The sequence below is a fragment of the Felis catus genome, chromosome A1, assembly GCF_018350175.1.
Source record: "Felis catus isolate Fca126 chromosome A1, F.catus_Fca126_mat1.0, whole genome shotgun sequence".
In the NCBI taxonomy this organism is placed as follows: domain Eukaryota; kingdom Metazoa; phylum Chordata; class Mammalia; order Carnivora; family Felidae; genus Felis; species Felis catus.
Genome location: NC_058368.1, coordinates 108,934,456 through 108,957,048, shown reverse-complemented (window position 1 = coordinate 108,957,048; position 22,593 = coordinate 108,934,456). Strand labels below are relative to the sequence as shown.

At 38.8% G+C, this 22,593-nt stretch overlaps 1 long non-coding RNA gene across 1 annotated transcript; it reads left to right on the top strand.

Annotated features, from left to right (window-relative positions):
- The first annotated feature begins 1,543 nt into the window (after positions 1-1,543).
- LOC111560818 lies at positions 1,544-15,811 on the top strand. The gene is made up of 3 exons (XR_006598704.1): positions 1,544-2,487; positions 11,501-11,628; positions 13,882-15,811. It is a non-coding gene; the product is annotated as an uncharacterized LOC111560818 (long non-coding RNA).
- Positions 15,812-22,593: the final 6,782 nt, after the last annotated feature.

Genomic DNA, 22,593 nt, shown 5'->3' with positions numbered 1-22,593 from the left:
ATTATTAAATACGTTTGCATTAAGAATGTCTTAACAATAGACGAAAGTTTTATTTTATTTTATTGAAGAGATAAAAGGATATAGGCTAGCTAATAAAATTCTTAAAGTGGAAAAAGTATTGACAAAAAAACCTTGGAAGCCAGGATCATGATAGTGGAACAAATATAGCGGGTGTCTATACAAGAGTATACAAGCCATTATTTGTCCAAATAATTATGCCAAATTTGTTCCTTGTTCACCTCATGAAATAATTTAATGTGAAAAAATGCTGTTTTCAAGGAATTCCAATATAACCAGTTTTAGTATTGGACAAAGGATATACATGTATTTTGTGACTTCAATGAGCAGGTAGAATATTATGCCTGTTCTAAAAACTACATTAAAACACTCACATGAATCCTAAGGGGCATCAAGGTCAAATGCAATCAAAGTACTTCACACAAATAACAGATATCTGTTAAAAGAACATTAAATGACAAAATATGCTGAAATAGAAAGCATCTTGATGTAAGAGATTACAAATTTTTATGCATTTTATCTGTATGTGATATTTAGAAAAAGTTAAAGGTTTACAATAAAAAAACCCATGACGATATACAATGCTGCATTGCTAGCTTAAGAGAAGGTCTATCCTTTTGTTTGTAACAAATAAGAGTAAGTAACTCTGAAAGTATGTTTGATTAATGTAAAATATTAGCAAGAGATAAGAATATATGTCCTGAACTTGAAAATGAAGAGACTGGAAATGTACAAACCACCTGATGAGTGTTATCAACTACTATAGGAAATGTGTTTATCAAATAGAAATTAAAGAGATCATGGATGTTCTAAAAATGGAGACGTCTTCAAATATTTTAAATTGGGGAACTGTTATTTTCTATGGAGAACAGTCATTTTCTATGAATACATCTGATTTACAAAACACAACCTCTTAAATAGTAGTCTGATTATTTAAATCCTGTGGAAATTTCCATCTGAAGTAGTTTTAGGCAGCAATTTTGTAATAAAAAATCAGGAGTGTATTTGGATCCTGTAAAACAGATTCACAAATCATTCTTGGTGGAATCCTATCCAAATATAGATGTGGTCTAGAGAAATTTTTTTAAAACACTACCATTCACAGTGGTGGCATCCTACAAAGTAAGTCTTAATAAACTAATGTTAATTAAAAATTATTTAGATTTGGACTTGGTCAAGAGAAGTAAATGTTAAAAATTTTATTTATGAGCTTCCATATATATATATTTTTAAATGTTTATTTATTTTTGAGACAGAGAGAGACAGAGCATGAACGGGGGAGGGTCAGAGAGAGAGGGAGACACAGAATCTGAAGCAGGCTCCAGGCTCTGAGCTGTCAGCACAGAGCCCGACGCGGGGCTCGAACTCACGGACTGTGAGATCATGACCTGGGTGAAGTCAGACGCTCAACCGACTGAGCCACCCAGGCGCCCCAAGCTTCCATATATTTTTAAACTTTGGGTATAAACAAAAATATTTAAAATAACATGAATTTTAATATACCAACTTTACAGTTCTTCAGTATTTAAAACTAATCTTTAAGAACAATAAACATTAACACACGTATGTAAGAGGCAGATGTTTCTTTTGCCTCAGGCTCCAATGATTGGCGCGGTACTGTTCCTAAGTTTCCAAACCTCGCGTGTGAATTGTAGCATTTCTGCTGCCAGCCTTAGCAAATAAAAATACAGGACACCCAGTTAAACTTTAATTTCAGATAAACAACGAGTAATTTTGCCTGAGCTATACGCCACAAAATTATTCGTTGCCTGTTAGAACTTCAAATTTAACTGGGCATCCCATATATGATCTGGCACCCCTAAACATAATTACGTTATGTGGTTGACAGAGCTGCCTGTTTCTTGGTCCAATGTTACTGTTCCTCCAACGCCCGACTTGTCACTCCGGCCGCTGGTTTTGCAGTGGTGACTCGGGATCACACACCGGCAGTCCAGTGTCATGATGAGCGCTGGTGGACACCTCCGATCCTTATCAGGTCCGGGAGACCCTGCCTTGGCATGCATCACCCTTCCTGATGCCTCTGCCCCAGCCACACTACCTTCTTCAGCGCTATTTTGTTTGCTAGTCCCTCCTCCTGGGATGTTCTCCTAGGTAGTTACTGCCCTCATTCCCTTCAGGCCGATCAAATACCACTTTATAGGAAAGCCCTTATCATTCAGGGGACTAATGACTACTAGGAAGGAATTTTTCACTCATCTCCCTTCTCTTTTCCCTGCTTTGTTTTTCTTTACAGCAGTTACCGGCGCCCGTTAAATAATATATTTACCTGCTTATAAGCTTAAGGTCAGTAACCCCCACCTGGAACAGAAGTTCCTGGAGGGCGCTTCCAGGAGCTCAGTACCCGGAAGGAAACTTGTGGGAGGTGCCAGGAGGGGGCGGGGCTTGTTGTGGCAGCTTCCGGAAGGGGCAGTGCCAGAGGATTCTGGAAAGGCTCTGGTGTTCCCAGAGGTGAGGCAGAGCGGTGGTGTGGGGGAGTGGGCCGTGGATGAGACTGTCGTTGTAGCTGCTGTGACTTAGGGCATGTGTCCGCCCCTCCCTTCAGGCCTGTCCAATCGGAGCCGCCGCTCAGGACCCGCAAGGCACGGCCTGGTGGGCCCTGTGGGGGCTGTATGCCGTCGAGGGGCTTTCTCATTGACAGGTGGAATAGAGGGTGCACCCTGAGGAGGGGTGTGGGGGTCCCCAGTGATGTCTTAGCCAGCATTTGCAAGGCTGAGGATGCTTTGTGGAGTTTTATTTAAATTTTGTACAGATTCTTTATGCTTTTGAAACCGGGAAAATAATTTTGTTGGAAAGCATTTGAGGGTTCAGAGAAGTGGTAGGAAAAGACCACGGGTATTGAGCAAAGCCAAAATTTTGTGTTTTGAGGGAACTTTTCAGTACCTTTCTGAAAATGCTTTTGTAATGTGGAAGATCCGCAAACCCCCAGGAGGTCTACCTTCTCTGATATTCCTCTCTGAAAAGTCCTTCTTTCCTTACCTCATGAATTTAATGCCATCAAAACTTAACTAAAGTAATAACCAAACCCTCCCTTGTACGTTATGGGCTCAGAGCTGTCAATTTCTTTATCTTCTTGGTTTCACTGGCAAGCACTTCCCTTCATTTTTTGACACAGTGAGTCTACGCCACCTAACTCCCTGAAATTGTGTGGTCAAGTGGTCGGGGTCCTCCTAGTGGCCAAATCTAGGTATTTTTACCTTTTTTTTTTTTTTTTTTCTCCTGTTAACAGAAGCACAGTTAATGAATGATTCTTGGTTCTTCCTTTTTTACCAACTTCGCTTTCTGGTTCTTCATCATTGGCCTACCTTTCTCCTGTATGTGTTTCCTGATGTAATTCCATTTTCCTTTTTAGAATACTATCCTGTAGGAGGATGCATCCTATCTGCTCCTGATACTTTAACAACTGTTTATAGGCTTATGGTTTGTTAAACTATTTTGTTTGTTTGTTTTCAAATCTTTCTCTTAAGTTTATTCCTATAGCCTTATATCCATGTTCCTAGTGGATATATCTACCTGAACTTCCCACATGAATGGGAATTATTAATGGGAATTATTCCCATTAATGGGAATGGGAATTATTAAATGAATGATTGGGGTGCCTGGGTGGCTCAGTTGGTTAAGCGACCAACTCTTGATTTCTGCTCAAGTCATGATCTCATGGTTTGTGGGGTTGAGCCCCTCATTGGGCTCTGTGCTGACGGTGTGGAGCCAGCTTGGGAGTCAGTCTCTCTCTCTCTCTCTCTCTCTCTCTCTCTCTCTCTCTCTCTCTCTCTGCCCCTCCCTCACTCTCTCCAAATAAATTAACATAAAAAAATAAACGAATGATCATAAATAGGACTCTAGGGAGGAAAAAATGCACTTAAAATGACTGTTAACCCTTGGGTGACAGACCTTGAGAATGTTATGAAAATCAAGGACTTTCTCCCTAAAAATCTGCACACTAATTTTTACCTATAGTTTCAGAACTTCCCAGACTTAGTGTAGTTCATGAACTCAGATCTGGATTAGGGCTTTCTGAAATAATGACAAAATGCAAAAGTGTGTTTTCACAGGTAAACATTAGATTTAGAAGCTTACAATAAAAATACATTGTAGTCTGAGCTTTATGGACCATTAACCTAATTTAGTACTTCAGACTCACTTATGGAAACTTAATCTTTGGAAGCAGCATCAAGAATGAAGAGTCTGGAGCCCAAGCATGAGAGTTTCTGATTAACTGTGGTTTGTGTGTTTCGTAGTCCAAAAGGGATCCACCTTACTTTGGTCAGAGGCCAGAGTGCTACAGACCTTTCAGAAAATGTTTGCTAGGGAGACTGTTGTCTGCTCCTCTCCTGAGGACCAAAGGACAGCTGAGGTTCTGAGGCCTGCTGCTGTCTGAGTAGGCAAGAATGACAGAGGTACAAGAGACTTCTGCGGTTTTATTCTAGCACAGCCTTCCTTTGATGACTGGTAGGACTAGTGATTTCTCAGTTCACAGTTATTCCTTTAATGGTGAGTGCTGCTTTGAGATTGACCTCACTCTTTACTGAATTAAATCTCTTTCATCTCTTCTTGTGCCAATAGGCTACTTAATATTTCTTTATTATATTTTGTAAAGATGAGATCTAAGGAGACTTTAGCACTCTTTTTTTAAAGCCTTCTCTTGGCTTTCATGATCCCATTGTCTTCTGTTTTTTTTTTTTGTTTTGTTTTGTTTTGTTTTTCTGTCTCTCTGGGTACAACTTCTCCGCTCTCCTGTGGTCCTCTTTCTCACTTCTCAGTTAGGGTCAGAGTTTCTTTGTAGCCATTTTGCTTTCCCCGAAGGCTCATCATTGCAAATACTACCTATGTATTGAGAACTCTTTAATTTTTAATTCTAATTTTTACCGTTTTCTGGCTAGAAGCTGCAGCTCTACTTAAATAGCCCACAAGTTCTTCCATCTTAATGTATCCCAAACCAGGCTCATTTTATGTCCCTTAAATGGTTCTTGCTTCTGTTTTACCTATTTTTGTGAATGGCAAAAATAACTTTCTCCTAGTTATAGATTTTTGTTCTAGATTCCATCTTATCCCTCCACTGCTCTTAGTAACTATTCATGTGAAATAACTTTCATTCTTTAACTTTAGCAAGAAATTGATTTGTTTCTATTTCGTTTTTAATATTCACAGTTTAAGAGTTTAGATATATACTTCCCATTTTATCCATGAGGAAGTAGGCTTCCTTTTTAAATTATTAATTACATAAAGAATATCTATGTACTTGATCCTTTTAAACAATTTAGACAAAACAGAAACAGAGAAAGATGTTACAATGCTCTCTTCCTTCATTTTCTTCCTATCTCTAGAGCAAGTGGTTTTCAATTGGGAATGATTTGCCCTCCAGGGAATATATAGCAAGGTCTAAAGATAATTTTGACTGAAGATAATTTGGTCATGACTGAGAGGGTATTATTAGCATCTGGAGGGTGGAGGGTAGGGGTGCTGCTAAATGTCAACAGTGTACAGAACAGCCCTGTGACAAAGTACCATCGGTCCCAAATGTGACTAGGGCCAAGGTTGGGAAACCCTGTTCTAGAGGAAATCACTATATATCCATAATGTACTGTCTAATGCTGTAAACGCTAGCCACATGAGGCTGTTTAAATTGAAATTAATTCAAATTAAATAAAATATGCAATTCCTCAGTTAGATTAACTATGTTTTAAGTGTCCAGCAGCCAGCCATATGTGGCTACTGAATTGAATAGATTATAGAACTTTCCATTATTAACAGTAGGTTTTATTAAATATTTTAGGCATATAATATACAAAGTATATTTTACATAAATAGAATCACATCATACATGTTATTCTACAGTTTACTTTTGTTAATAATATGTCTTGAAAATTTTTCTATTTTCTGTTTTTAGTACATATAATTAAATTTAGTGGTCTTTTACCTCTCTGACCTCAGCCGCAGCAATTTCTTACTTGACACATCCCCAAAGGCAAGGGAATTAAAAGCAAAAATGAACTATTGGGACCTCATGAAGATAAAAAGCTTCTGCACAGCAAAGGAAACAATCAACAAAACGAAAAGGCAACTAACAGAATGGGAAAAGATATTTGCAAATGACATATCGGACAAAGGGCTAGTACCCAAAATCTATAAAGAGCTCACCAAATTCCACACCTGAAAAACAAACAATCCAGTGAAGAAATGGGCAGAAAACATGAATAGACACTTCTCTAAAGAAGACATCCAGATGGCCAACAGGCACGTGAAAAGATGCTCAACATTGCTCCTCATCAGGGAAATATAAATCAAAACCACACTCAGATATCACCTCACACCAGTCAGAGTGGCCAAAATGAACAAATCAGGAGACTAGAGATGCTGGTGAGGATGTGGAGAAACGGGAACCCTCTTGCACTGTTGGTGGGAATGCAAACTGGTGCAGCCGCTCTGGGAAACAGTGTGGAGGTTCCTCAAAAAATTAAAAATAGGGGCGCCTGGGTTGCGCAGTCGGTTAAGTGTCCGACTTCAGCCAGGTCACGATCTCGCGGTCCGGGAGTTCGAGCCCCGCGTCAGGCTCTGGGCTGATGGCTCGGACCCTGGAGCCTGTTTCCGATTCTGTGTCTCCCTCTCTCTCTGCCCCTCCTCTGTTCATTCTCTGTCTTTCTCTGTCCCAAAAATAAAATAAAACGTTGAAAAAAAAATTAAAAAAAAAATAAAAATAAATTAAAAAAAATTAAAAATAGACCTACCCTATGACCCAGCAGTAGCACTGCTAGGAATTTACCCAAGGGATAAGGGAGTGCTGATGCCTAGGGGCACTTGTACGCCAATGTTTATAGCAGCACTCTCAACAATAGCCAAATTATGGAAAGAGCCATTCATCAACTGATGAATGGATAAAGAAATTGTGGTTTATATACACAATGTAGTACTACGTGGCAATGAGAAAGAATGAACTATGGCCCTTTGTAGCAACGTGGATGGAACTGGAGAGTGTGATGCTAAGTGAAATAAGCCATACAGAGAAAGACAGATACCATATGTTTTCACTCTTATGTGGATCCTGAGAAACTTAACAGAAACCTATAGGGGAGGGGAAGGAAAAAAAAGATGTTAGAGTGGGAGAGAGAGCCAAAGCATAAGAGACTTTTAAAAACTGAGAACAAACTGAGGGTTGATGGGGGGTGGGAGGGAGGGGAGGGTAGGTGATGGGCATTGAAGAGGGCATCTTTTGGGATGAGCACTGGGTGTTGTATGGAAACTAATTTGACAATAAATTTCATATATAAAAAAACAACAAAAAATAATAAATTTAGTGGTCTTTTGAGATAATTCAGTTTTATAATTTAGCAGTATGTAATTTTACTTTTTAAAAAGTTTTTGTGCTTGAATATGATATGCATTCTTTTTTGTCTAGTTTATTTTACTCAGTGTTATGTTTTTAAGATATACCCATGTTGTTTTTGTGTATCTGTAGTTCATTCCTTTTAAGTACTTTATAGTATTCCATTGGATGACTGTATCATAATTTATTTATCCATTCTCTTGAGGGACATAAGAATTTCTTCCACTTTGGGGATATAATTTACTCTGGTCTGAATATTCTTGTACTTGTTAACTGTACACACATCTCTATTCATTTCATGCCTAGGAATGGAGTGATAGTGTCATTGGAATTTACTAATTATGACACTTTCTCAAAACAGTTGTATCTTCCCTCTGACCAACTATGTGTGAGAGTTCCCATTGCACTGTCACCTTACCAGTATTTTGTGTTTGTCAAACTCTTATGTTTCAGACTTTCTGTTGGCGTGTGATTGTATCCTGTAGTTTTGTTTTACATTTCTCTGATTATGAATGATATTGAACATATTTCATATATGTATTGGCCACCTGGATATTCTTTTATGAGTTATTTTTGAGTCTCTGATGCATTTTTCTATTGATTTATTTTTCTTACTAATTTGTAGGAATATTTGACATATTCTGGATACGAACTTTATACTGTTTATATATGTTGCAAAGATATTCTCTTGTTTTAATCGCTTGCCTTTTCTTTCTTAGTGGCATTTTTTTTTTTTTTGAAGAGAAAAAAAAGAAAAGCTTTCTTCCTAAGATCATTCCCCAATAGCAAAATAACACTACAAAAATGCTCTGTTTAAGTGGGCTTGGTTCTTCATTTCCAACATTTACAATCACTTCAATATAATCTGAAAAGAAAAAAAAATTGTGTAAATCATTGTGTAAAATTAATTTTCTCTTTTTTTTCAATATATGAAACTTATTGTCAAATTGGTTTCCATACAACACCCAGTGCTCATACCAAAAGGTGCCCTCCTCAATACCCATCACCCACCCTCCCCTCCCTCCCACCCCCCATCAACCCTCAGTTTGTTCTCAGTTTTTAAGAGTCTCTTATGCTTTGGCTCTCTCCCACTCTAACCTCTTTTTAAATTTTCTCTTTTTTCACATTGTATTCCAGTTTTGTTTTTTGTGTTTTTTTAAAAAAAATTTTTTTACATTTATTTATTTTTGAGAAACAGAGTGAGACAAAACATGAACGGGGGAGGGGCAGAGAGAGAAGGAGACACAGAATCCGAAGCAGTCCAGGCTATCAGCACAGAGCCTGATGTGGGGCACGAACCCACAAACTGTGAGATCATGACCTGAGCCGAAGTTGGACGCTCAACCTACTGAGCCACCCAGGATGTAGCCACCAGTAAATCATCATCAAATGACTATACTTGCATATATCCCTTAAAATTTTAGAGCATTGATTTCTTCCCAACAGTAGGGAAATACTTGTTTTATCCTCTATAGTGTTTAATTGAATGCTGTATCAGAACTAGTTGATACTGACTTAGAACTTGATTATTCACTTTTTAAGCTCTTCTTATCCTTAGTACACAACAAGTTACTGTTTACTGGGTGATGTAGGGCAAGTTAACTTAATGACACTGTGGACTAATTTCCATAGCTATAGAAATTGGACACTATGTCAATTCCATAATTTTGTTATTATAACAAATAGCCTATTGCTTAGATAGAACAGTTGAAAGAATTTGTAAACAAAAGGACTAAGCAGATGATTGAGTTTTCTCTAATTGGTCAGGTCAAGGGAGAGAATTATAATGACTATAGATTTCTGGTTGATTTATAGCATCACCTCGAGAGATGGCACCTTACTCCTTGGTCACATGTTATTACTGAAGTATTTCTTGGTGCTGGGGGAGTAAGGATGGTGTCATCAGCCTGACTTCAAGTTACTAATAGGGAAATGAGTGTCCTGCCCATTTCTTTCAGTGGACTAAGCATAGATATCCTTTAGGGAAGACTTTCCTGGTATTTCACATAATATAAGTCCTTCATCTTTGTTCTTTTTAAAGCTTGTTTGGCTATTCTGGGTCCTTGCATTTCCATATGAGTTTTAGAATCAGCTTGTCACTTTCTGCAAAAATGCCATCTGAGATTTTGATAGAGATTGTATTGAATTTCTAAATCAATTTGCCAACTTAATATTAAGTCTTCTAGCCCACAAAAACAAAATGTTTTCTTTTCACTTAGAGTTTTAAAAATTTCTGTCAGCATTATTTTGTAGTTTTCAATATAGAAGTCTTATGCTTTTGTTAAATGTTTCTATGTATTGTATTCTTTTAAATGTGTATATATTTATTCAAATTTCCAGTGGAATTAACAGGCAGCATTATATTAGTTTCAGGTGTACAATATAGTGATTCAGCAGTTCTATAAAATATTCTGTGCTTGTCATGATAAGTGTATTCTTCATCCTATTCAGCCTGTTTCACCCATTCCCCCCATCCACTTGCCCTCTAGTAACCACCAGTTTATTCTCTATAGTCAAGAGTCTGTTTTTTGGTTTGTTTCTTTTTTTCTTTGATCATTTGTTTTGTTTCTTAAATTGCACATCTGAGTTAGATGATTTGTCTTCCTCTGACTTATTTCACTTAGCATTATACCCTCTAGATCCATCTATGTTTTTGCACATAGCATAATATTCATCACGCCTGTGTGTGTGCACATACACTGCATTTTCTTTATCCATTCATCCATGAATGGACACTTGGGTTGCCTCCATATTTTGGCTATGGTAAATAATGCTTCAATAAATATAGGGGTGCATATATCTTTTCAAATTAGTGTTTTTGTATTCTTTGCAAGTACCCAGTATATTTTTTTAACCTCTTTTAAAATTTTTTGAGGAGCTTCCATACTAGTTTTTACAGTGGCTGCACAAGTTTGCATTTCCACCAAGTGGCAAGAAGGTTTCTTTTCTTTTCCTCTTCATTGTCACCAACACTTGTTGTTTCTTGTGTTTTTGAGTTTAGCCATTCTGACAGGTGTGAGGTGATACCTCATTGTGGTTTTGATTCACCTTTCTTTGATGTTGAGTGATGGTGAGCATCCGTTCATACGTCTGTATGTCTCCTTTGGATAAATTGTCTGTTCATGTCTCCTGCCCACTTTTTAATTGGATTATTTTTTTGTGTGTGTGTTGAGTTGTGTAAGTTCTTTATGGATTTTGGATACTAAACATTTATCAGATATGTCATTTGTAAATACTTTCTGTCACTGAGTAGCTTATCTTTTTGTTTTGTTGATTGTTTCCTTCCCTGTGCAGAAGGCTTTTATTTGATGTAGTCCCAATAGTTTATTTTTCTGTTGTTTCTCTTGACACAGAAGCATAGCTAGAAAAGTGTTGCTATATTCTTCTTGATGCTGTTGTTAATTGAGTTGTTTTCTTGGTTTCATTTTTGAAATGTTTGTTGTTAGTTTATATAAATACAGTTGATTTTTGTGTATTGATCTCCTCTCCTGTGAATTTGCTAAACTTTTTGACCAGTTCTAATAGTTTTCTTGTGAATTCCTTGGATTTCCTATTTGTAGTCTGTAAATCACAGTTTTATGTTTTCCTTTATAAGTTTTAAAAATTATCTTACTGTTTTGGCTAGAATTTCCAGTATAGTGTTAAACAGAAGTGGTAAGAGTAGACATCCTTCTACTGTTCCTGGTCTTAGCAGGGAAGCATTCTGTCCTTCATCATTAAATATGATGCTAAGTTGTGAGATATTCATACATATTGTTAAAGAGAAAATCATAGGCCCATGATGGAGTTACTTAGGCTAAGGCCCCATGTCAACAAAACAAGACTTAATATCTAACTGACCTAGTTATAGGCTTTTGAGAATTTAACCTTGAATCACTCAATGGAATATCCTGGGCAGTATTAGGAAATTTACTGAAAACCCCATTCCATTCCCCTTAGAGAGGTGACCTTGCTTAAACAGTGCATTCCTGGCTAATAAATTCCTTTTTATATGCCTGGTCTTTGCTTTTAGAAACCTTCCTTTTATTTAACTTGGGTGGAATTCCCCTCTGCTTGCTAGATGGAATGCAGCCTGATTCATGAGTCATTTAAAAAAGCCAATTAGATCTTCAAATTTCTTGATAAAATTTTGTTTCTTAACAGATTTGGTGACAACATCAGGATACCAAGTGAACTTCTGACGGCATTTGGAGACAAGGAGAAACATAGGCATGGCACTCTGAGAACTCTTTTTAGTTCATAGTCTATCTCGTCATTTCTGAGGGCTGTTGGTAAGTCCCTCTTGGTTTTAGCTGCATTCTGTTTTGTGTTTGAGTTACTGTTCTAATTGGTTTTCCAGTCCAGGGTTAATGAGTCATTGTAGCCTGACACAGGAGGCTCTGATGGAGCACTAGTCTATAGCCCTTGGTTTAGTCTGCAATTCCACATTAGAATCCTTTCCCATTTCCCATTTGCAGTCCTCATTTATTGGGGTTTGCTAGCTTAGTCCATGCATGGAATTGCTTGTGGTGCACATGGGGACTTCTTTTGGCCAGTCCACAGTGACATATTTTGGTTAGTCCTGATGTGCTCAAGTGCATGTTTATTTGTCTTGTTTTTTGTAAATAAAGACTATTGCTAGCTGGGATCTTGGAGGCCAAAAAGCTGTAAAAGTTGCTGGGCAAGGGTCAAGCATTTAAGAGCTGTTGGGAAGCAAGGAAGCAAGCATTCCTAACAAAAGACTACCATGTTAGGATAAGCTGGCTACAGAACTGGTTAGGTTGCTGGTAAGTCACTTGCCTCAAGAAAATGTCTGTGCAGTGAGGCACGCTGTAAAACATGCACAATCCCGAACTCAGCACCATATCCCTTTTAGGTATTAGTTCAGCTCCCAGAGACCCAAAGGCTTAGCTAATGGGATCCTTAAATTCTAGAGTCAGGTGCATCACCTTCCAGCACACATGATTATTTTATGTCTAAAATCTGTGGTACCAGGAGCTGTGAATATTTACAAGAATGGCAACATTTTACCAAAAACAGCCTAGAATTACAGTGGCCATTATGGGGAACATTCCAGTTGTGACGAGATGGTTCACTTCAGAAGTGCACTTGAAAGTAAGGATTCCTGAATTAAATGAATGGAATGGAATACATCTTTTAATTAGAATGCAGAAACTTCCAAAAGGCTCTAAGGTTCTAAAATAGCTTCATGCAGAGATTCATTACAGAAGGCTAATGAATAATTAAAAACACAAGAGGAACCTAAAATAAAGTATGATATGATTGATGTGACTACCGCTGCTCTTCTCTATTTTTCTTTACCTGAGTACTCACATTTTACTAATTTTCTCTCTGAACTGAATTTCTACCCTTGAGAAACTGTTAAACAGTTACCTTTTATTTATTTTTATATTTTTATTTAAAAAAATTTTTTAATGTTTATTTATTTTTGAGAGAGGGAGCATGAGGAGGGGAGGGCAGGCTCTCTGCTGCCAGCACAGAGCCCATTGCAGGGCTCAAACCCACAAACCATGAGATGACCTGAGCTGAAACCAAGAATCAGATGCTTAATGGATTGAGCCACCCAGGTGCCCCTGAACAGTTGCCTTTTAAAATTAAGTTACCTCTGGGGCACCTGGGTGGCTCAGTCGGTTAAGTGTCCAACTCTTGGTTTCAGCTCAGGTCATGATCTTGCAGTTTCCCTAGTTTGAGGCCTACTTAGGGCTCTGTGCTGGCAGTTTGGACCCTCCTTGGGATTCTCTCTCTCCCTTTCTCTTTCTGCCCTCCCCCACTCACACTGTATCTGTCTCTCAAAACAAATAAATAAACTTAATTAAAAAATTAAATTAAATTATCTCAAGGTACATATCAACCCCCTCAGTTACCTCTTTCATCTCTTGGTGAAAGACAGAACTAAGAGCCATAGTTAAAGAATTTTTAAACTTATAGAGGAAGCACAAAAATTTTTTGAAGAATTTATAGTTTTCATTGAGGCTTCTAGAAGTGCTGACAATACTGACTCATTCTTTGGCCCTCCATTTTGTTTGGTTCACTTGATGACCTCTCTTAGGGCTATGGGCTCTTGGTCCCTTGGAAGTTAATATACATATGTTAGAAATGCCCACCAAGGCTAGGATATGGGGAGGCTTGTTTTGGCCTCCCATGAATCTGTTAGAGATAATACAGTCTTTCCCCTTCTTGATGAAGAGGTGGTGCCATAAGATGTAATTAAGGGTTAATCTGAGGTGCCTGGGTGGCTCAGTTGGTTGAGCATCTGACTTTGGCTCAGGTCATGTTCTCACTGTTAGTGAGTTCAAGCCCCACATCACGCTCACTGCTGCCAGTGCAGAGGCAGCTTTGGATGCTCTGTGCCCTTTTCTCTGCCCCTCCCCTGCTTGCATTCTCTCACTCTCTCTCTTGAAAATAAACATTTATTTAAAAAAGGTTAGCTGTCAGTTAGGTGTGTGCAAACTCTCTGAGGTGTTTTGATCTCACTACGTTGTTATTCTGTGCATCCTCTTCCTCTGTAAAATCTGTGGACTAAGGTTAAGACCCTGCAGAGAATAACTGCACAGCTGGATTGTCATCTGCTCAGTTCCCCCTGTCGGTAAGTTACCCTGATAAGGAAAAATTATGTTATAAGATGGCTGACAAGACTGATAGGGGAATTCCAGTTGCCACCCCAAGACTCCACTTCTGGGTTCTTCTCCCTACGCCACTTGCCACGTGCATCAAATTACTTCTGATGTGGAAGTAACAGACTATAAATTGTCCCTCATGCTTGTACTCGGGGTTCAGACCTCTGGAGAGCAATCTCCTCTGAGCCCGCCAGTGTGAAATAAACCTCCTGCCTTCCAAGATCTCCAAGTGCCACTTGGTTCTTCTGCCAGATGATCCAGACCAGGTTCCATAACAACCCCGAATAAAACTGTGTAAACTATATGGAGTGGCTTGCTTTGTTTTCCAGTCTCAAAGTGCCTTCTCACTTTGGGGGATGCTTTACTGTCCTTCTCTCACCTTCTAACAAGGCCTGTGATCCCGAGCTGCCAGATCTTTATCAGCTTATGTACATGTTGGTTGAACCTGGGGAAGCCCAAAAATGGATGCAGGAAGCAAGATGGCAAACCCTCAAAGATGATATTCAGGATCCTCAACCAAAAAGGACTCACAAAATAGCAACTGAACTTTTACAAGCCATTCCCAGAGTTTTCCCTGCTTGCACTGATTGGTCTATTATTCAAGAATGCAAATAAAAGAAAGATCTTTTGCAGACTTCAAGGTCCATTTGAAAGCATTCTTCCAATGGCGTTCTGTTCAATACAATTAATAAGTCTACCCAATCTCTCTAGCTGCCTTATTTGTAAATGGATTATCCCCTGACATTTGTGGATTAATAAAAAGACAAAATAGGATAGGAGGCCTATTTTGAACTCATGACCATACTGAAAACTTTGAAAGTCTTTGGACCAAGGTCATAAACTAATGGCCTTACAACTACAACTTCTCCTAGGCCAGAGACCTCAGTTAACACTGAGCCACCCATGTTGCATCCCCCTGGGAGTCCATTATCAATAAGCTGGCCCAGGAGCTGATGTCTCACTTGTAATTAATTAGGGCACTGGCGAAAAAATTGTCCTATAAGGTCCTATACAAGTTTATTAATAATCAGATACCTATATGGGTTCCTCCCAAAATTGACAGGGACCTTCCAGTAAACTACTACCAGTAATATCCTTAAATAGCCAAGGAGAATGGTGAATATGAGAGCTATGTTTTCTACTTTAAACCCCATTCTCCTAGGACAACAATTCCCTTGGAGTGAAAGAGAAGTTTCCATACTAGGGGGTATCTAATAAAGTTCAGAGAGAATTTATATCTCAACAAGTACAAATGACTCTGGCCCCTTTCATTGAAAAACATTTCTTTCTCCCCTGTGATACAGGATAGCCTTGGTCAGTCTATTAGCTAGAGATCTCCTTTCTAAATTCAAATGTGAATACAGTTTGCCTCCAATGGTGACTTCACCTTAGAGTTCCCTTACTAACCTGAATCTGATTTTTAATGTTCTTCTTTTTTTTAATATTTACTTTTTGCATGGGAAGGAGGGACAGAGAGAGAGAGGGAGACAGAGAATCCCAAGCAGGCTCTGCATTGTCAGTACAGAGCCCAGCATGGGGCTTGAACCCATGAACCATGAGATCATGACCTGAGCCAAAATCAAGAGCCTAATGCCCCCACATGCCCCAGATCTTTAATGTTCTTTACAATCTGTCCTTGATACAGAAGATGGATTCCAGCAGAAGTTTCCTAATTTAATTGAGGTGCCTGGCATTCATTGGGCTACTTTGATTACTGACAATGGGAGAATAAAAAGTGTAGAGCATATAAACATTCAAATAGACAAAACCTAACCTCTTCCTAAATTGCCCCAATAGGTGTTAAAGCTTGAGGCCATACAAGGTATCACACCACTAATAGAAGACCTAATTATCCAGGGGTTAATCATTCCCTGTACTAGCTCCTCTAATACTCTTTTTTTTTTTTGGGGGGGGGTCTTCCACAAACATAGTGGGAGGGAATGGCAATTTGTCCAGGACTTAAGAGCTATAAACAAGGTAGTTATTTCCTGTTTCCTGGTTGTTCCAAACCTGAATATTCTTTTGTCACAAATTCCACCAGAGTCAAAATTGTTTATTCTTGGAGACCATTTTAAGCATTCCTGTAGATTCCAATAGGCAGTATCTATTTGGTTTTACTTGGAACAGTCAACAGTATACTTGGACAGTTATGCCTTGAGGGTTCATGGAGGCCCTTTCTTATTTCTCCTAAGTGCTCCACCAAAATTTAAGTACACTCCAATTCACTGGGAATTGACCCTTTTACAATATGTGGATGACTTCTTGTGGTCAGTTACGAAAAGGGCTTCCATAAAAGATTCCATTTAATTGCTGTAACAGCTAAAAAACAGTTACCTAGGTCATAATCTAAGTGCTAAAGGATTCTAGCTATCTTCAAGAAGAATTAAGCCAAGCTAGGAGTTTCCTAGATCCCAAACTTTGTGGATTTTTAGGTCTACCTGGTTATTACAGACAATGGGTTTCTAACTTTTCCTTATTTGTTTCCTACTTTGTGCGCTTACTAAAATTTCAGTCTTCACATCCTTTCCTGGGACGATAAATATGAATAGGCCTTTATAAAATTAAAACAAGCCCCACAAGAGCCACCTGCACTAGGGCTGTCTATTCAAAACCTTTTACCTTATTTGTACAGGAGAGATAATCAAGACCCCTAGCTCACACAAAAACATGGCAGTAAACATAGAGCTACTGCCTATTGTAGCATTCAACTTGATTGAGTTGCTTGAGCCTGTCCTTACTGCCTTAAGGCTATACCTGCAGCTGCAAAATTGGTAGAAGGCTCCACAGATCTAACCTTAGGAAATGACATTTGTTTTCAAACTCTACCAGCTGTCAGAAGCTTTTTAACTCTGAATTAACTCAGTATTTCTATGCACTGCCCACTAATCTTTTATGAGATCTTTTTGTTTTCACCACCTAATCTACATGTAAAATGTTGTAACATTCTCAATCCTGCTACATTACCACCCCTGCATAATGAAGCTGAGCCCCATGACTGTGAGGTAATTAACATACCATTTCTTAACACCTCATCCTTATTTATAAGACACACCTTTAATCCTGATCTAATTTTGTGTGTTAATGTATCATGTCATAAAAATGAGAAAGGGAATTTCAGGCTACTGTGCTGTTACCACCCAATATGAACAACTGGAAAAGAGAAATCACCCACAAGCTAACTCATGCCAAAAAACAGAACTTCATACCCTTACCAGAACATTCTAGATATCAAAATGCCAAATTGTTTATATTGATAGCCAGTGTGCCTTTGGGGTCGTTCATGATTTTGGATTGTTATGGAAACAAAAAGGTTTTCTCACATTCACTGGGACTCCAGTAAAAAATATTCAAGTAAAACAGTTTTCTAACTGCTATTCTTCTACCTTCTGAAATTACTGTCATCACAATTGAGGCTCACACCAAAAGGACTGAAGCATAATATCAGGTAATGTTCTAGGTGAGTTTCATGCAAATCAGAAGCAACAGAATCTGTAAACATTCATCTGTAGATGAAGGTCATTCTGCTCCTGCAAAAAATGACCTCTTTTGCCTCATGTTCTTATGACACGGCAGTTGTGTGTTCCTGAATTAGAAAGATTAAATGGGCTGTAAATTCAATGAACAGTGAAGGCTATGAGAAACCCAAGTTGGTTCTTCTAGTTACTGAGCAAATCCCATTGTTTGGTTGTTGCATTTCTTTTCCCCCATGGTGGGAAACCATGATGACTCAAATTACAAACATTGGTGAGGAGACTTCCATAAAATTTCAAAAACAGTCTATCAGCAATGTCTGACCTGTCAAGTCTGTAATCTTAGAAAAACTATTTATGTTCCCAGAGCCCTCAAACTTTCTCCCTCTGGACCTTTGGAACACATGAGCCTGGACTTCATTCATTTCCCCCAGGTATGGGTTATCAGTATGCTCTTGTTACTGTATATATGTCTCCTGTGATGAGGCTTTTTGGGGGTGACAGTGGGGTTCATGGGGTCTGGAGCCAATGACCAAGAAAGAATTCTTGAAGACATCTTTGGTGCAAAAAGGTGATTTTATTAAAGTATGGGGACAGGACCCGTGGGCAGAAAAACTGCCCCTGGACCATGAGGAGAGACTGGTTACATACTATGGGGTTGGGGCAGGTAAATTCCAGGGGAAGTTTCCAGTGAGATTTTCATAGGCTAAAGAAGACTTACAGGATAGTGGAGACCTAGCTATTGTCAAGCCTGGTTGTTTTCCCTCTACCAAAGCATTAGCATTAAGACAGTAAGGAGTTCCCGGAGAGGCTTTTTACTCTGCCTGCCTCATGTATTTGTCAATGGGTTGCAGGTTATAAGGAAACTTAGTTCTATCTGCCATTTCCTTCTGCCTTTGTTTTCCACATCACTATGGACAGGTGATGGAGACTTAGGTCCTGCAGGACTATGATCTCTATCAGTTAACCATTTGTTTTTACCCTTTTCCTTTGTTCATGGGCAGCCAGGAGTGCCCAAGGAATATCACACATATCCCATCTGGTTGGGTGGGAGAGGGGTGTTTGTGGCCTGTCAGTTTGCCTTATACTCCCTCATCATCCTGGATGGGTTGAAGCTTTCCCTAGCTGTAAGGTTGATGCCCTTACGTGGTAAAGAAACTATTAGAAAACATGTTTCCATTCGCAGTATACCTTACATAATTTCCAGTGATTTAGGCACCCACTTCACAGGGCAAATCCTACAAGTCTTAATAATGGCCTTGCAAACATTTTAGGATTATCAGTGTCCCTAGCACCCTAAGACATCAGATGAGGTTGAGAGAACTAATAGGATCCTCAAAGTTAAAATCTCTAAGCTTGCTGAAAGAAACTGTTATGGAAACTGGTCTGGATCACCCAGCAGAAGAACCAAGCAGCACTCGGAGATCTTGGAAGGCAGGAGGTTTATTTTACACTGGTGCACACCAAGAGGAGATCATTTTCCAGAGGTCTGAGTCCAGAGCATCAACAGAGGGGACAATTTATAGTATGTTACTTCTGCATTCCTCATTAGTAGTGACAGTGGCAAGCGGGTAGGAAGGAAATCCTGGAAGGGGAGTCTTCAGGCAGGGACTGGAATTCCCTTAGCAGTCCTGTTGGCCATCTTGTAACAGATTTTTCCCTATCAAAACTATACTATACTGCCTTGAGTATTATCTCTAGCTCTGCTGAATATTCACAGTACCCTCTTTGGGAAACATAAAATTCACGCCATATGAGATAGTCACCCTTAGACCATTGTGTGTTGTCATACAACCTTCTGTTGGTCTTCTGTTATCCCCTGCTAATATAGCCAGCTACTGTCGATCTTTAATGTCTTATGCTAAAGCCTATCATTAACAGGTTAAAGCTTTACCTGACCTCAGTTCAAAAGATCCTATTGGTCATAGGCTAGGGCCTGGATACTAGGTATTTTTTTTCATCTTTGTTTTTTTTAATGAAATTTATTGTCAAATTGGTTTCCATACAACACCCAGTGCTCATTCCAACAGGTGCCTTCCTCGATGCTCATCACCCACTTTCCCCTCCCCCCAACCACCCATCAACTCTCAGTTTGTTCTCAGTATTTTTCCCTCTCTGTAAGTTTTTTTTCCCCCTTACCCTCTCCCATGGCCTTCTGTTAAGTTTCTCAGGATCCACATAAGAGTGAAAACATATGGTATCTGTCTTTCTCTGTATGGCTTATTTCACTTAGCATCACACTCTCCAGTTCCATCCACGTTGCTACAAAAGGCCATAGTTCATTCTTTCTCATTGCCAAGTAGTATTCCATTGTGTATATAAACCACAGTTTCTTTATCCATTCATCACTTGATGGACATTTAGGCTCTTTCCATAATTTGGCTATTGTTGAAAGTGCTGCTATAAACATTGGGGTACAAGTGCTCCCATGCATCAGCACTCCTGTATCCCTTGGGTAAATTCCTAGCAGTGCTATTCCTGGGTCATAGGGTAGATCTATTTTTAATTTTTTGAGGAACCTCCACACTGTTTCCCAGAGCGGCTGCACCAGTTTGCATTCCCACCAACAGTGCAAGAGGGTTCCCGTTTCTCCACATCCTCGCCAGCATCTATAGTCTCCTGATTTGTTCATTTTAGCCACTTTGGCGTGAGGTGGTATGGTTTTGATTTGTATTTCCCAGTGTATCAGTGTATCACTGTGGTTTTGTATCAGTGTGGTTTTGATTTGTATTTCCCAGTGACATTGAGCGTCTTTTCATGTGCCTGTTAGCCATTTGGATGTCTTCTTTAGAGAAGTGTCTATTCATGTTTTCTGCCCATTTCTTCACGGGATTATTTGTTTTTCGGGTGTGGAGTTTGGTGAGTTCTTTATAGATTTTGGATACTAGCCCTTTGTCTGATATGTCAAGGACAAATGTCTTTAAAGCCTACTAAGTACTGAGCACTTTGTACCAGGTATCACAATATATTATAAGTATTATTTTTTATTCAATTCCCAGTGCACACTATTCAACCTGTTCAACCAAAAAGCCATTGATTCATCTTCAACTTTTCTTCTCCTTTTGTGATACACATGCAATCCCTTAACTATCACCTCTATCTTTAATGTGTATACCAAATGCAATCATTTCTTATTACTTTAACCATAACCACTCTCATCCAAACTACTATAACCTCTCTCCTGAATAAATGCAATAGTTCCTTAGCAGTGCTTTCCTCTACCTTTCTGCCTCTATAGTCTATTCTTCACGGAGGAACCAGAAGTGATCCTCCATGGTCTCCCTCACAGCAAAATCCTGAAGTCCTTGCCTCAGACTGCAAGGCCCTCCATGCTCTGGCATATGGCTTCTTCATCTACTAAACCCCTCCATCCTTCCTTGTCCATTCCAATGACCTGTCCTTTACTATTCCTCAAAAACATCAACTATTCTTCATCCCTAGGTAGTTTATATTTATTATTCCTTGTGCTTGAAATGCTTTTCTTTATTGCATTCAGGACTGTACTCAAAAGTCACTTACCAAAAAAGGGCATTCATGTTCTTTCTCTATAAAATACTATATTCCAGTATTTTCTATACCCTTAGGCTGGTTTATTTCTCTTCACAGAAGCTAATCAGAAATAACTGCTCTTCCTGTCTTTTGTAAAAATCTAAGTGAGACTATGCTCAGGGCTTATGATGACAATACGAGTAACTTCTGAAAACAAAACAAAACAAAACAAAACATTGGTAAAGGGAAGAAAAAGACAAAAGTCTAGTTAAGAGAACTGAGTACTACCCTCACAAACAGTAACTCTAAGAAAGAATTAGAACTCAGAATTGATGGTTCTGTGGTGTACCAAAAGGACCAGGATTCCTGAACCCCCGGGTGGCACAAAAGCAGAAAATTGTCATCTTTTTAACAAAGCACTGTGCATGTGGACAAACATCTACATACTATTAGCAATGATCATGACAAAGTCAAAGTTAGAGGCCTTCCTTCTGTTTTTCTGGGGTCTTTGATGACTCAGTCCCCATGATGACTGAGAGCAAATTTCTCACCACAGCAGGAAAGAGGGTCTAAGTCAGATTTAATTTGAATAAAAATTTTCAGAAATGTTATTTCTTGCTTACCAGGCTTTAGATTCAACTTAATACCCATAAATTGGATCATCTTTCTTCTCTTCTTCAAATATTTAAATGATTCCATACTAAAGTTTGTAGTTTTTTTCTCTGTTCTCTGCTCTCTTTTCTCACAACTTGCTGGCTTTCGTTAGTGATATACTTGGATTCCTTTCTCTTCATTTTTTTTTTTTGTCTATTACTGGTTTTTGATTTGTGGTTACCATTAGGTTTATATATAACAGCTTATGCATATAGCATTCTATATTAAGTTAATGGTCACTTAAGTTTGGAACCATTCTACAAGCAATAGAGTTTTATTCCTCTCCCCCACATTTAAGGTATATGATGCATAACTTACATCCTTTTATTTTTTGAAACCCTTCACTGATTTTATAGATAGACTTAATTTTACTGCTTTTGTGATTCCTACTTTTCTTTCTCCCATTTATAGTCATTCTTTTCCACTCAGAGTCCCCTTTAACTTTGTTGTAAGACTGGCTAAATGGTGATAAATGCCTTTAACTTTGGTTTGTCTGGAAAATTCTTTAAAAAAAAATTTTTTTTAATGTTTATTTATTTTTGAAAGACAGAGAGAGACAGAGAGTGAGAAGGGGAGGGGCAGAGAGAGACAGAGACACAAAATCTAAAGCAGATTCCAGGCTCTGAGCTGTCGCACAGAACCTTACATGGGGCTCAAACTCACAAGCCATGAGATCATGACCTGAGCCGAAGTCGGACACTTAACTGACTGAGCCACCCAGGTGCCCCTGTCTGGAAAACTCTTTATCACTCCCTCTATTCAGAATGATAGCCTTGCTGGAGTATTCTTGGTTGCAGGTTTTTCACTTCTAGCACTTCAAATATATCATTTCACTTCCTTCTGGCCTGCAAAGCTTCTGCTGAAATTTCAGCTGATAGCCTTATGGGGTTTCCCTTCTGTATAACTGTCTTCTTTTCTCTTGCTGATTTAAAAAAAGCTCCTTGCCATTGCTTTTTGCCATTTTAATTACTGTGTGTCTTGCTATGGAACTCTCTGGGTTCATTTT